The sequence below is a fragment of the Pezoporus wallicus genome, unplaced genomic scaffold, assembly GCF_028554395.1.
Source record: "Pezoporus wallicus isolate ANWC-B61680 ecotype Strahan unplaced genomic scaffold, APGP_CSIRO_Pwel_v1 scaffold_1904, whole genome shotgun sequence".
NCBI classification, from domain to species: Eukaryota; Metazoa; Chordata; class Aves; order Psittaciformes; family Psittacidae; genus Pezoporus; species Pezoporus wallicus.
The window spans coordinates 185,617-198,700 of record NW_026636499.1 but is presented as its reverse complement, the minus strand read 5'-3'; the positions used below and the strand labels follow the sequence as shown (position 1 = coordinate 198,700).

At 46.8% G+C, this 13,084-nt stretch overlaps 1 pseudogene; it reads right to left on the bottom strand.

The window, feature by feature from the left end:
* The window catches only part of LOC130594470 (dynein regulatory complex subunit 4-like), a 48,661-nt pseudogene that overhangs the window by 15,648 nt on the left and 19,929 nt on the right, over positions 1-13,084 (bottom strand).

Sequence of the window (13,084 nt, the reverse complement as noted above, 5' to 3'; positions counted from 1 at the left end):
GGTGGGGCCTCTTCAGCACGCACCACCTCCTCCTCTGGTGACATTCCGAAATCTTTGCCCTCTGGCCAGTCCATGATGACTTCTAGAATGCCTGGACGACTGGGATTTCCTATTCGAGTTCGTTGTGTAATTAGTGCAGCCCATTTACTCCATGTAGCATCAGTTGCATGATGTGTAGAGGAGACCCTGCCTTTGAACATCCAGCCCAGCACGGGCAGCCGGGGTGCCAGGAGGAGCTGTGCTTCAGTGCCAATCACTTCCGAAGCAGCTCGAACCCCTTCATACGCTGCCAGTATCTCTTTCTCAGTTGGGGTATAGCTGGCCTCAGATCCTTTGTATCCCCGACTCCAAAAGCCGAGGGGTCGACCTCGAGTCTCCCCTGGAGCTTTCTGCCAGAGGCTCCAGGTAGGACCGTTCTCCCCAGCTGCAGTGTACAGCACATTTTTTACATCTGGTCCGGTTAGGACTGGTCCAAGGGCTACTGCGTGAACTATCTCGCGTTTAATTTGCTCAAAGGCTTGTTGCTGCTCAGGGCCCCATTTAAAATCATTCTTCTTCCGGGTCACATGATAGAGAGGGCTTACAATCGAACTGTAATTTGGGATGTGCATTCTCCAGAACCCCACTGCACCCAAGAAAGCTTGCGTTTCTTTCTTATTAGTTGGTGGAGACATTGCTGTTATCTTGTTGATCACATCTGTGGGGATCTGTCTATGTCCATCTTGCCATTTTATTCCCAAAAATTGAATCTCCTGTGCAGGTCCCTTGACCTTACTCCGTTTTATGGCAAAACCGGCTTTCAGCAGGATTTGGATTATTTTCCTCCCTTTCTCAAAGACTTCTTCCGCTGTATCGCCCCACACAATAATGTCATCAATGTATTGCAGGTGTTCTGGAGCTTGCCCCTGTTCCAGTGCAGTCTGGATCAGTCCATGGCAAATGGTAGGGCTGTGTTTCCACCCCTGGGGCAGTCGGTTCCAAGTGAACTGGACACCCCTCCAAGTAAAAGCAAACTGTGGCCTGCACTCTGCTGCCAAAGGAATGGAGAAAAATGCATTGGCAATATCAATCGTGGCATACCACTTGGCTGCTTTTGACTCTAGTTCATACTGAAGTTCTAGCATGTCCGGTACGGCAGCACTCAATGGTGGTGTGACTTCATTCAGGCCACGATAGTCTACTGTTAGTCTCCATTCTCCATTAGACTTTCGCACTGGCCATATGGGGCTGTTGAAGGGTGAGCGGGTCCTGCTGATCACCCCCTGACTCTCCAGTCTACGGATCAGCTGATGGATGGGAATCAGGGAGTCTCGGTTGGTGCGATATTGCCGCCGGTGCACTGTTGTGGTCGCAATTGGCACTTGTTGTTCTTCAACTTTCAGCAACCCCACAGCAGAGGGATCTTCTGAGAGACCAGGCAAGGTGGACAGCTGCTCAATTTCCTCAGTCTCCAAAGCAGCAATACCAAAAGCCCACCGGTACCCTTTTGGGTCTTTGAAGTACCCTCTCTTGAGGTAGTCTATGCCGAGGATGCATGGAGCCTCTGGACCAGTCACAATAGGGTGCTTTTGCCACTCCCTCCCAGTCAGGCTGATTTCAGCCTCCAGCACAGTCAACTCTTGGGATCCTCCTGTTACTCCAGAAATATAGATGGGTTCCACCCCTTGACAGCTTGATGGCATCAGGGTACACTGTGCACCGGTATCTACTAGAGCCTTATACTTCTGTGGGACTGATGTGCCAGGCCATCTGATCCACACAGTCCAGTAAATCCGATTGTCCCCTACCTCCACCTGGCTGGAGGCAGGGCCCCTCTAATGGTCGTCACAGCATTGGACACTTAAGTCGTGTTGAAAGGGATTATTCTTCGTTATCACAGGAGCTGGAGTAAAATCAGCTCTTCCACTCCATCTGGGAAACTGCTCACCAGAGACTGAAGCCGTAGCTCTCATGGGACGATCAGTCTTGGCCCTTGCTCCCCTCTTCAGTTCACTCACCCGTTCCTCCAAAGCTGAAGTAGGTTTTCCATCCCACTTAGTCATGTCTTCTCCGTGATCCAGCAGGTAAAACCATAGGGTACCCCGTGGCGTATACCTTCTGTATCTCCTCTCTTGAACAATAGGACGTCTTTTGTTAATAGCCGAGACGTGTGTTGGTACACGTGAGGAGCTGGATAAATCAGATACATCGTCCCTCAATTTGTCGAGGTCCTGGGACAGTTTTTTCACAGCTGAGATGATGGAAGGAGTGAGATTGTCTTCGAACTCTCGGAGTTTATGAACCATTTCATCCACTGTTAGTGGTACTATGTCATTCCAGGTCACTGTTGCCAATGAATGGGCATATGATGACGGTGCATTCCGTGTAAGTTTTCGCCACATGGGTCGTGTACATTCAACTTCATCTGGATCTATAGGTGTATCCCCGTTATTCGGCTTGATGTGATAGAGCATCTCTACGATGGCCAATTCCCTCAGAGACTGGATGCCTTTGTCTATAGTAGTCCACTTGGCCGAACGACTCGTAACATCGTCCTTGTACGGAAACCTTTCTTTCACAGCTGCCAAGAGCCTCCTCCAAAGGCTGAGGGACTTTTTCTCTCTTGCAATTGCTTTGTCAATTCCCCCTTCTCTAGCAAGTGATCCCAGCTGCTTGGCTTCTGTACCTTCTAGTTCGTGACCATCGGCCCCATTGTCCCAGCATCGGAGTAACCAGGTGATGATGTGCTCCCCTGGTTGACGGGTAAAATCTTTTCGCATATTCCGCAGCTCGGTTGAGGTCCGAGGTCGAGAAGTTACCTCTTCTTCTTCTTCGTCATGTGATGATGACTCCTGATCAGATTCTGGACCGGGTGGTGAATTCATTGGTTCTTCATCTCGCTTCACCCTTTTTGCCTCCTTTTTGCTTGTTCTCTTGCGTACAGGGGCAACTGATATTGGTACGAATTGGTCCTCTGGTTTGGCTGCAGTGATTATCACTGTGGTTTGAGTAGCGACTGTACTTGTTGCTGGGGGTGGTGTAGCTACCGTGCTGGGAGCTGGGGTAACCGCGCTGTCTGTTGCAGTTGAAGTTTGAGCAGCTGCTGTACTTGCCACTGGGGTAGCTGCGCAGTTCATTGCAGCCAAAGTTTGAGTAGCGACTGTCGCTTTGCCCTCAAATCCGCCGACATTCTTTTCCTTTTGAAGGTGCTGGATAGTGTTGAACAAGGCCCTGTAAGCATAGGCCAAGCCCCAGCACGTTGCCGTGATTTGTCCATCTCTGGTATGGCCAGAATGACCACACACCTCATTTAAGTGTTTTACTATATCTTCTGGATTTTGCAGTTGTTCGGTAGTGAAATTCCAAAATACTGGAGGGGCCCACTGACCTAGATACTTGCCCATACTATCCCACACACCCTGCCACTCATGGCTGTCCAGCCTCTGGGAAAATCTCTCGGTCCTCCTACATCGTCGTTTGACCCCAGACAAGACCCAAACCTGAATCTGCTTAACTCTTGAAATCAGTAGTGGGCAAAACACACTCTGTATGCGTGTTAGCATGGTGATTCCCATCACCATCAGCAAACAAGTCTCAAGAGCATTAAAAGGCCATTCAAAAAATTCAAAACTCTCAAATGTAAATGGTCTGGGGGGACGACTAGGAAGGTAAAAGGATGTCTCCTTCACAGGTTGAGCACCTGAGAAGGAGAAAAAAGATGTGTAATTGCTAAGCACCTCCATCATATACCTCCCAAAGTATAAAGGTGGTGACCACACTGGGAACATAAACCAGATCAGTTTCATGATCAATGATTCTATTGTATTACAAGTCATTACCATAAAGTACAATGGGATAAAAACCTTAGCCCAAGCCCCACACTTGAAAAACACTAATACAGCCAATACCGGATGGACGTAAGATACGGTATACTGAAACTGTGAGATCAAGAGGAAAAACCTTGAGAGCCAATAAATCAGCATTGTGACGAGTGACTATCAATCCAGTCAGATCTGTTCTTATCTCAACCCCTCGTGCCCCACGTTGGGCGCTAAAAAGAACTGTCGTGGTTTAAACCCAGTCAGGTAACTTGTTCACTCACTCCCAGTGAGTGGTGCCGAGCTGACAACAATCAAGGTCCGTGTCCGTCTCCCCCCCCCTGCACGGCTCTCCCCTTCCCGCTCCCGGAGGAACGGGGAGGAGGATCGAGAGAGTGCAACTCCTACGGGTTGAGACAAGAACAGTCCAGCAACAAATCACCACCGCTACTATCAGCTAAAACAATGATAAGGGAAAATAACAAGGGAAGAGAATACGATACCACCGGCCAAGAAAACGAGTTCCACCCGGAAGCTCCTGTCCTTCCGGGTAACTCCCAGTTACCCCCCACCCCGGGCATGACGTGCTGTGGTATGGAATACCTCCCCGGCTAGCCCGGGTCAGGCGCCCCGTCTCTGCTTCCTCACAGCTTCCCCTCCTCCCTGGCAGAGCATGAGCCTCACAGAGTCCTTGGTCAGGGTAAACATCACTTAGCAACAACCGACAACATCGGCTTCACCAACACTGTTCTCAAACTAGAAGTCAAAACACAGCACTGCACCAGTTAACACAAAGGAAAAAACATGACTGCTACTGCTGAACCCAGGACACCCCCAAAGCCAGATTTCACAGGACCCCATGGCAGTGCAGATACCTTCAGCCTGTGTGAGACCAAGGTGAGGGGGCCCAGGTCAAGGTTGGAGGCAGCAAAGACCTCGCTGAGCTCCACTTCCATTTTCTCCAGGACACTGAGGAGTCCTTTCATCTTGTGCTCCAGGAGCAGGTTCTTGAACCCTGTCTTCTGCTGCACCTCCTTAATGTCTTTGGTGAATTTCTGGTAGAACTCATCTCACTCTGCCTGCACCTGCTCCCAGAAACACAGCCCACCTTCACACCATGCTCAGTACCCCTGGCAAGGGGTTTGCCTGCAAACAGGTCCAGCAGCTCAGCCCTGCCTGCTCCAGCAGGAGCCTAGCTATTCCCTATGGCACCTGCAGCCCGTGGGGAAGGCAGGTGCTGGAGCACAGCTTACCTCCCTCCCAGGCTGGCACCTGCACTTCTGCTTCCACCTCCCCTCTAGGTATGGGCCACCCCCGAGAGCCCAATGGGCTGACAGACTCACTGCGGCACTATTTTAGCCCTCGGAGAGGGCCCCACAGCACATGGGGGTCTCTCCTACCCTCCCCACAGCTGGCAGCAGTCCCTGTCTCACAGCTAGTTAATAAGTGTCCTAATTAGGACACAATCTCTCCTCCAAAGCCTATTTCTGAATGCACTGAATATGTTGCTGCCTTAATTATAGGTTGTTTAACAAGGCCTCAGATCAATGTTCATATTTCTGGGGATTTCTATGAATTGCAAATGAGCTCCCTTCTGCCTCCACAGATTTATCTGGATTAGCTGAAGGGGGGAAAGGCTGGGTCTGGGAGAACTTGGTCAACAGGACTCATCCTGAGCCACCCCAGAACTGTGGGAGCAACCTCCGAACACCAGCAGGAGGAGGGAGTGAGCTGGGGCTGAGGGCCTGTGACAATCTCTCTGCCCCTGAGACACTGCTGTGGTCACAGTCCCTCACAGGCCAGGCAGGAACCACTGGAGTATGCATGATTGCTTAGCAAAGTACAAGGCCAGGCTTGTCTACTGACTGTGGGAGAGGCCAAAGCTGGGAGAAGCTTTGTTGGAAGCATCAGTTATCACATGGCTCTGGATTAGAACTTTTGAAAAGCCCTTGACTATGCACACTCTCCTGCTCAGTTTCCCACAGCAGGGACAGGGTTTGAAGAGGGAAGCAGAATGCCCAGATCCATCTGCAATTCTCACCTTACTGAATCTCTGCTCCAGCACCTCGTGTTCCCACTGAAGATCCTTCAGTTCCTTCTAGGTGACTTTCAGATGGGCTTTTGTATTCTGTGAGCAGGAAGAGACAGTTAAAGAGCAGGGGTTTCTCTGGGAGGTGTGGGAGATGTGTTCTAGCAAGGGAGGAGAGTGAGCAGAGGGAGAGTTCTAGCAAGGGAGCAGAGACATGGTGAGAAAAGACAGGCAGAAGCATCTCCCTGCCCTCTACTCTGGTTTCTCAGAGTTCTGGGAGTCCCATCTGAGATCTCCCAAACACCTGGTCAAGCTGAAAGGGACTCACTCACTTTGCTCAGCAACCTGGCCAAGCCAAGTGGCAGAGGTCACTGCTGAGTGACTCCCTCCAGAAGGTCCAGGGTGACTTGGGAACAGGCTGGGCTGGCCACTCACCATCTGGGCCTCCTTGTTCTTGTCATAGTGGACCAACTTCTGCAGCTCAAACACCTGCTCCTGTGCCTGATGCAGGGACTCCTTCAGCTGCTTGCTCTGGAGCAGTACATCCACCTTCTTTTCCAAGTGATTCACTCTCTTCTGCAAGTCCTTGATCTGCTCCTGTTCTTGGGAACACAAGTGCCAACTCCCAGAGACTGCCCAGCTCCTCACAGCTTCCCACACCATCAGACACCCTCCTGCTGCTGGACCAGCAAGCACACCTCCCTGGGCTCAAGAACTTCACTCATGTAACAGTGTACAACCTTCAAGAGACCAGCAGCACCCACACCACCACCTGGGAACTGGCCAGATCTGGGTGAAATCCTCCCAGGACTGCTATCATAGTGGCAGGATGACACTCTGCAGGCAAGGCTGGTGGCCAGCAGTACCTTCAGCAAGCTGATGAGCTCCAGGTTCTTAAGGGTGATGTCATTGTACTAGTTCTTCATGTCATTGAAGGCCTTCTTGTGGTTCATCATCAGCCATCCTTTTATAGCCACTGGGCATACATACATATTCATGAGGCTACATATGGATTACATCATTTTCCAGAAAGTTCCCCACATGCGTACAGAATTGTGGTGGTGGTCTCTGAGGGTCATTTACTTCTTCCAACAATCTTCATCACTTCTGGCAGCCTTTGAAGCACGCGCAATAGATGCTTATACCAGTTTAATTGGTTCGTTAGCACCAGAGACATAATAATCCTCCTATCCTACTTATCAGTTAGTTTAGCTGTAGCCCACCCTGGACACCTGCGGTTCCCAGATACTCCTTATCCCTGTGTCCTGTTCTTCTAGACTGTTTTTCTTAAACAATGTCAACTATAACGATTTATCTTGTGAGAATTCTCAGTATGTTCTCTAGCTGTACTCTATTTTTTTCTCTATATATCTTGCACCTCAGTAATTTTCCATTGCTACTGTTACAAAGCCATCAAACTTCACATTACTTAAATCTAATTCTAAAGGTTTCTATATACCATTTTGTGATTTTGTGCCCCCCTTGTCTTAGCCCCTTGCTTTTAATTGTCCTTTTCCTCCTTTTTTTGTTGGTTTTTTTTTTGTTTGTTTCTAATTTCCAGCTTTCCCAGGTTAACAGCCTCCTTCTTTCCTTCATGAGCTAGAGGGGAAGCTTGAGGCCCCTGCACAGTTTGGGCCTGGAGCAAGCTTACTCTCAGCTACCCTGACATCTTGCAGCCTATTAATAGCATCCTGCAACTCAGCCACCTGCTGCAGGAGGACCTCCACCAGGGAGCACTGAGTGCAGCCCTGCCCATTGCGCACCTTTCCCTCACAAGACTAGTGCAGGCACTCTCTACACTCTGAACTCTGTACTGCAGCCTCCCCTCTCGTCTGCTCTGTCTGGATGCCTATGCTGGCCACCTCCTGGGCAGCCACAGAAGAGCTCCCAGACCGGGCCCTGGTTTTACGGCGATCGCTCATCACCCCGCGCAAACTGCCACAACACACTCCTAATCGCTCGCATTCCCTGGGGCAGGTTTTTAACCAGTCAGGGCTGGTACCGCTGCTCCTGGCTCCGCCCCCTGTGAGTCAGCTGCTTACGTCAGCTGAGCCGCCGGTTCCTGGGCAGGTCCTGTCGAGGACTTGAGGCTTCCTCGGTAGCTCTTGTCTCTCCGAGTTGAGGCTCCTGGACGCTGATCTCCCCCCCCCCTCCGGTGTTGAAGGCGTCTTCTCTCGAGCTACTCACCTCAGCAATTGACGATATTTTAACTTGTTTCCACATTTCCTTTAGATCAGTAGTAATTCTTCCACTTTGATCTATATAGGAACAACAGCTATCATTGATTACAGAACAAACTCCTCCTTGGGATGCTAACAGTGTATCTAATGCCATTTGATTTTAGAGATGGAATAAGCCAGCTAACAAAGCTATGGAAAGCAATGTTTCATTCTGCTATGGGATTATATTCTCGTTTGATTCTTTTAATAAAACTCCGAACCCAGGTTCCAGAGGGATGAATGTCAATTACTGTAGTTTGGAATCACTACTCCTAGTATGCATGTCCCTTTCCAGTTAGGAGGCAAAGCCTTAGAGGCATTTTCTCCACATAACCAATACCACCCTTTCCCTTCAGGAACATTCCAGTAACCAGCTAAAGGTTATCGAAGGTGAAGTTGCATTGACCAGCTGCAATATGGGTAATTTCCTACTGACATGTTGCCTTGATTAAGAGTTTTGTTACTGGTTTCCTGGGTTCAGCAGTAGCAGTCATGTTTCTCCTTCTTGGTAGCTGGTGCAGTGCAGTGTTTTGACTTTCGGCCTGGGAACAGAGCTGATAGCAATAATGTTTTGGTTTGGCCAAGGACTTTGTGAGCCTCATGCTCTGCCAGGGAGGAGGGGAAGCCAGGAGGAAGCAGAGACAGGACACCTGACCCAAACTGACCAAAGAGGTATTCCATACCACAGCACGTCATGCCCAGGAGGTAACTGGGAGTTAGCCGGAAGGGCTGGGAGACTGAGGGGTTAGAGGAGGTATGGGTCGGTGCTTGGTCGGGGCTGGGGGGTGAGTTATCGGTTGGCTGGTGGTGAGGTGATGTATTCTCTTCCCTTGTTATTTCCTTTATCATTATTATAATTGGTGGTAGCAGTAGTGATTTGTGTTATACCTTAGTTACTAAACTGTTCTTATCTCAACCCGTGGGAGTTGCATTCTTTTTGACTCTCCTTTCCGTCCCTCCAGGAGCAGGGGGAGGGCAAGAAGGGGGGAAGTGAGTGAACAAGTTGCCTGACTGGGTTTAAACCACGACAGTGGTTACTCATTTAACTTCTGACATATTTGAGGCTTGTGTCCTTAAAACCTGTAAATTTGTATGGCTCTTGTCGGTATAAACAGGATCTCTCAAGAATCTATTCCAATTTGTCTTTAAAGGGGATAGGGAGGCCAATTAAAGGAATACCCAGTCTCTCTCCTGATTTAGGTAGCTGAGTACAGATCCAACAACCACTCTTGTTTAAGACATTAGTAATATTTTGTATCAATCTCAGATATAGATTTTGATTCCATGCTTCTTCACCTATTATTATACAAGTCCAAATTATGATCGATGTAGTCTCATATGTGTGGGTACTGAAGACTCGACACGCCATACTTTTTCTCGGTTCTGATGTGTTTCGGGTTCTGGTGCCTTCTTGATTCTTGAGTAATGTATCCAAGCAGGCTGTTCCTTTATCTTCACTGCTGTAAAGGTAGTCAGTAATACCTAGTATGGTCCACTCCACTTCTCTTCTAGGAGAACACCTGCAAAATTCTTAATAAAAACCCAATCTCCTGGCTTAAAAGGATGAATAGGATAATCTAAACCTCTCGCTCTTGTCTCTAGTATTCTCTTATTTATTTCTTCTAATTGTTTTCCCAGATTAATCAGAAAGTGTCGGAGATAGCCTTCTCCCACTTCCTGAAGACTTTCTCCTTTAAACTGGGACTGATACGGTCTGCCATATAAAATTTTGTATGGGCCAACCTCTTCTTTTGACTGAGGTTTAGTTTGAATTCTTAATAGAGCCAGTGCTAAGGCTTGGTACCAATATAACCTGACATATTTTATTAATCTGTTGTTTGATCAGATGGTTCATCTTTTCTACTTGCCCACTGGCCTGAGGCCTGTATGGAACATGTAGTTGCCAATCAATTTCTAATTTTTGCTAACTTCTTGTAACAATTTTGCACTGAAGTGTGAGCCTCAGTCAGAAGAAATTGCCACTGGTACTCCAAAACAAAGTATTATATTGTTTAATAATGTTTTAATTACTTGTCTTGCATTATTTATTCCACAAGGGAATGCTTCTGGCCACCCTGAAAAAGTATCTGTCAATACTAACAAATATCAATAACCTCCTTTTGTAGGTAATTCAGAAAAATCTATTTGCCACTGTTGTCCCTGATAATTCACTTTTCCAATTGTCCCTACCTAATTCCTGTTTTCAGTCTTAGGGTTATTTTTCAGACATAGTTGACATTGTTTTGTCACTAATTGCACTATGGTACAGAAATTTCTTCCTATGATCTGTTTAAATGTTTATACAAGGCATTACTTCTCCAATGACTTTTGTTATGTTCTTCTTGTAACAACTTCCATAATTGATTATAGGCGATCACTACTCACCCATCAGGTATTTTTATCCAACCCTTTTCATTTTCCTGTCCTTCCAAGTCTTCAATTAGTTTCATATCTTCTTTAGAGTACCTGTTGACGCGGGAGTCACGGACAACGCAGAGACGATCAATGTGATCAAGCGATTGCCAAATTTATTACAAAGCCTTAACTCCTTATATACTATTTCTTACATGCAGTTACAGTGATTTGGCATATTATGATTGGATACATGTCTTGAAGACCCTTAGTGACTAACATATAATTGGTTAAGCACAGGTGTGAGAACTTGACCTCGAAAGCTTGCCAACAGTCCACAGTTCTCATTAACTCAGTGAATTCCGGCTTCTTCTCATCTTGCTTGCTTAAGCTTTCTTGGGCCTCTCACGGCCTTGCTGTGTCTTTCAGGATTATTCAGAGTTTCTGTACCAATTATCCATTCTCCCGTGAGAACACTGTCTCCACAAGTACCTAGGTTTATTTTGCTTAATTACCAGTTTACCGTCAGGAATTAAGGACATCACCTCAACTCTTTCTGTTTCTGCTGCCCGTTTAGCCTCACGATCAGCAAAATTATTTCCAATCTCTTGATAAGAGTTACCTCTTTGATGACCTTTACAATGTATGATAGCTACTTCATTGGGTAATTGTACAGTTTCTAACAATCGTAGAATTTCCATTGCATGTTTAATTTGTCTTCCCTGGGTATTTAAAAGTCCTCATTCTTTCCAAATTGCTCCATGTGCATGAACTACACCAAAGGCATATTTGGAATCAGTTCATATGTTTATTGCTTGTCCTTTGCCAACTCCAAGGCTCTAGTCAGGGCTATTATTTCTGCCTTTTGTGCTGAGGTGTTAGAGGGTAATGGTTTAGCTTCTATTACCTTTGAAGTTGTAGTTATGGCATATCCTGCTCTTCATTTACCATCTTTAATAAAGCTGCTGCCATTGGTGAACCAGGAATCTGCAGCCTCCAGAGGCTCCTCCTTCAGATCTGTTCAGCTTGAATATACTGTCTATAGTGGCCAAGCAGTCGTGAGTCAACAGTTCAGTAGGGGTTTCCTGAAGGAAAGATTCTAGGAGTGTTGATACTGCATGTGATACTAACACAGTGATCTTTTGTCCCAGTGTAAATTTTTGGGCCTTTTGGATGTTTAAGATAACTGCTGCCACTGCTCTCAAGCATCCAGGCCAGCCTTTACTTGGTTCATCCAGCTGATTTGAAAAATAGGCCACTGCTCTTTTATAAGGTCCCAATCTTTGAGCCAAAACCCCCAAGGCAATTCACTGTTTCTCATAGGAATATAGCCAGAAGTGTTTAGTTATGTCCAGAAGCCCCAGAGCTGGAGCTCTCATGAGTTCCGTCTTTAAACTTCTAAACACTTCTTCAGCTTGATCTGTCCATTTTAGAAAGGTTGGATTTTATTTTAGCAGCTCATGGTGTCTTACCAGAACACCATAATTATGGATCCAGAGTAGACACCATGCTGTCATTCCCAGAAATGTCCGGATATCTTTAACTGTGGATGGTCACGGAGTTTGACAGATTGCTTCCTTCTGAGCTGCTCCAAGTTCTGGTTGTCCTCCTGTTATTTTTGCATCCTAAATTAGTTGAGCCTTCAATTTAGATACCAGTTATCCATTTAGCCCTAGAAAGTTTAACAATTCTACAGTCCATTTTACACATTCTTTCTCAGTTTCTGTAGCAATTAACAGGTCATCAACATATTGTAGTAAAGTGCCTGTCTGGGTGGGTGCTTCCCAAGATTCTAATTCTTTTGCCAATTGATTTCTGAAAATGGTCAGACTTCTTTTTTTTAAATCCCTGAGGTAACATCATCCAAGTGAGCTGTGTCCTCCTTCCTGTTTCAGGGTTTTCACATTCAAAAGCAAATAAATTTTGACTTTCTTTGGCCAGGGGCAGACAGAAAAATGCGTCCTTTTAAGTCCAAAATGGTAAACCACTTCTGATTATTGCTCAAGTTAGTCTGATGCGAAGGGTTAACCGATGTACAGGGGGTAGGTCAAGCTGCTTGTTTAAGTGTTATTGTTTGTTCATGCTTATCATACTTGCAATATACAAGGGGGGTAGATCAAGCCACTTGCTTAACAATATTACTACTCGTTTATGCTTATCGTACTCACCATATATGCTAGAACAAGATGTAAGGACGTGGCTATTGTTAAGAGGCAGGGACCGTGACTTGATTCCAGTCCTTTGGACGCCTAGGCTGACTGAAATTGGCTCTGCGCTTTGGACAATGACCAAACCTCCAGGGAGAATGCATAACGACTAGAGGTGAAAAGTTCAGGCTCCAGGAAGACTTGTTTACTTCATCTTGGAACCCTCGCCCACGACCACTAGGAGGCACTGTGCAGGCACAAAGGACTTCTTAGGTCATTATAATATGAAGCAGGAATAGGACATGAATATGTATAGGCGTGTTGTGCAACCTCATGCATATGTATAACTTTAGAGGATAAATGTAAAGGGGAAACAACACTAAGGCACGCATGCCTTTGGAAGAGTTATCCCCCATGCAACTCAGCGCTGAATAAAACATACCTACTTTACAACTTTGTTGTGGTTTAAACCCAGTCAGGTAACTTGTTCACTCACTCCCAGTGAGTGGTGCCGAGCTGACAACAATCAAGGTCCGTGTC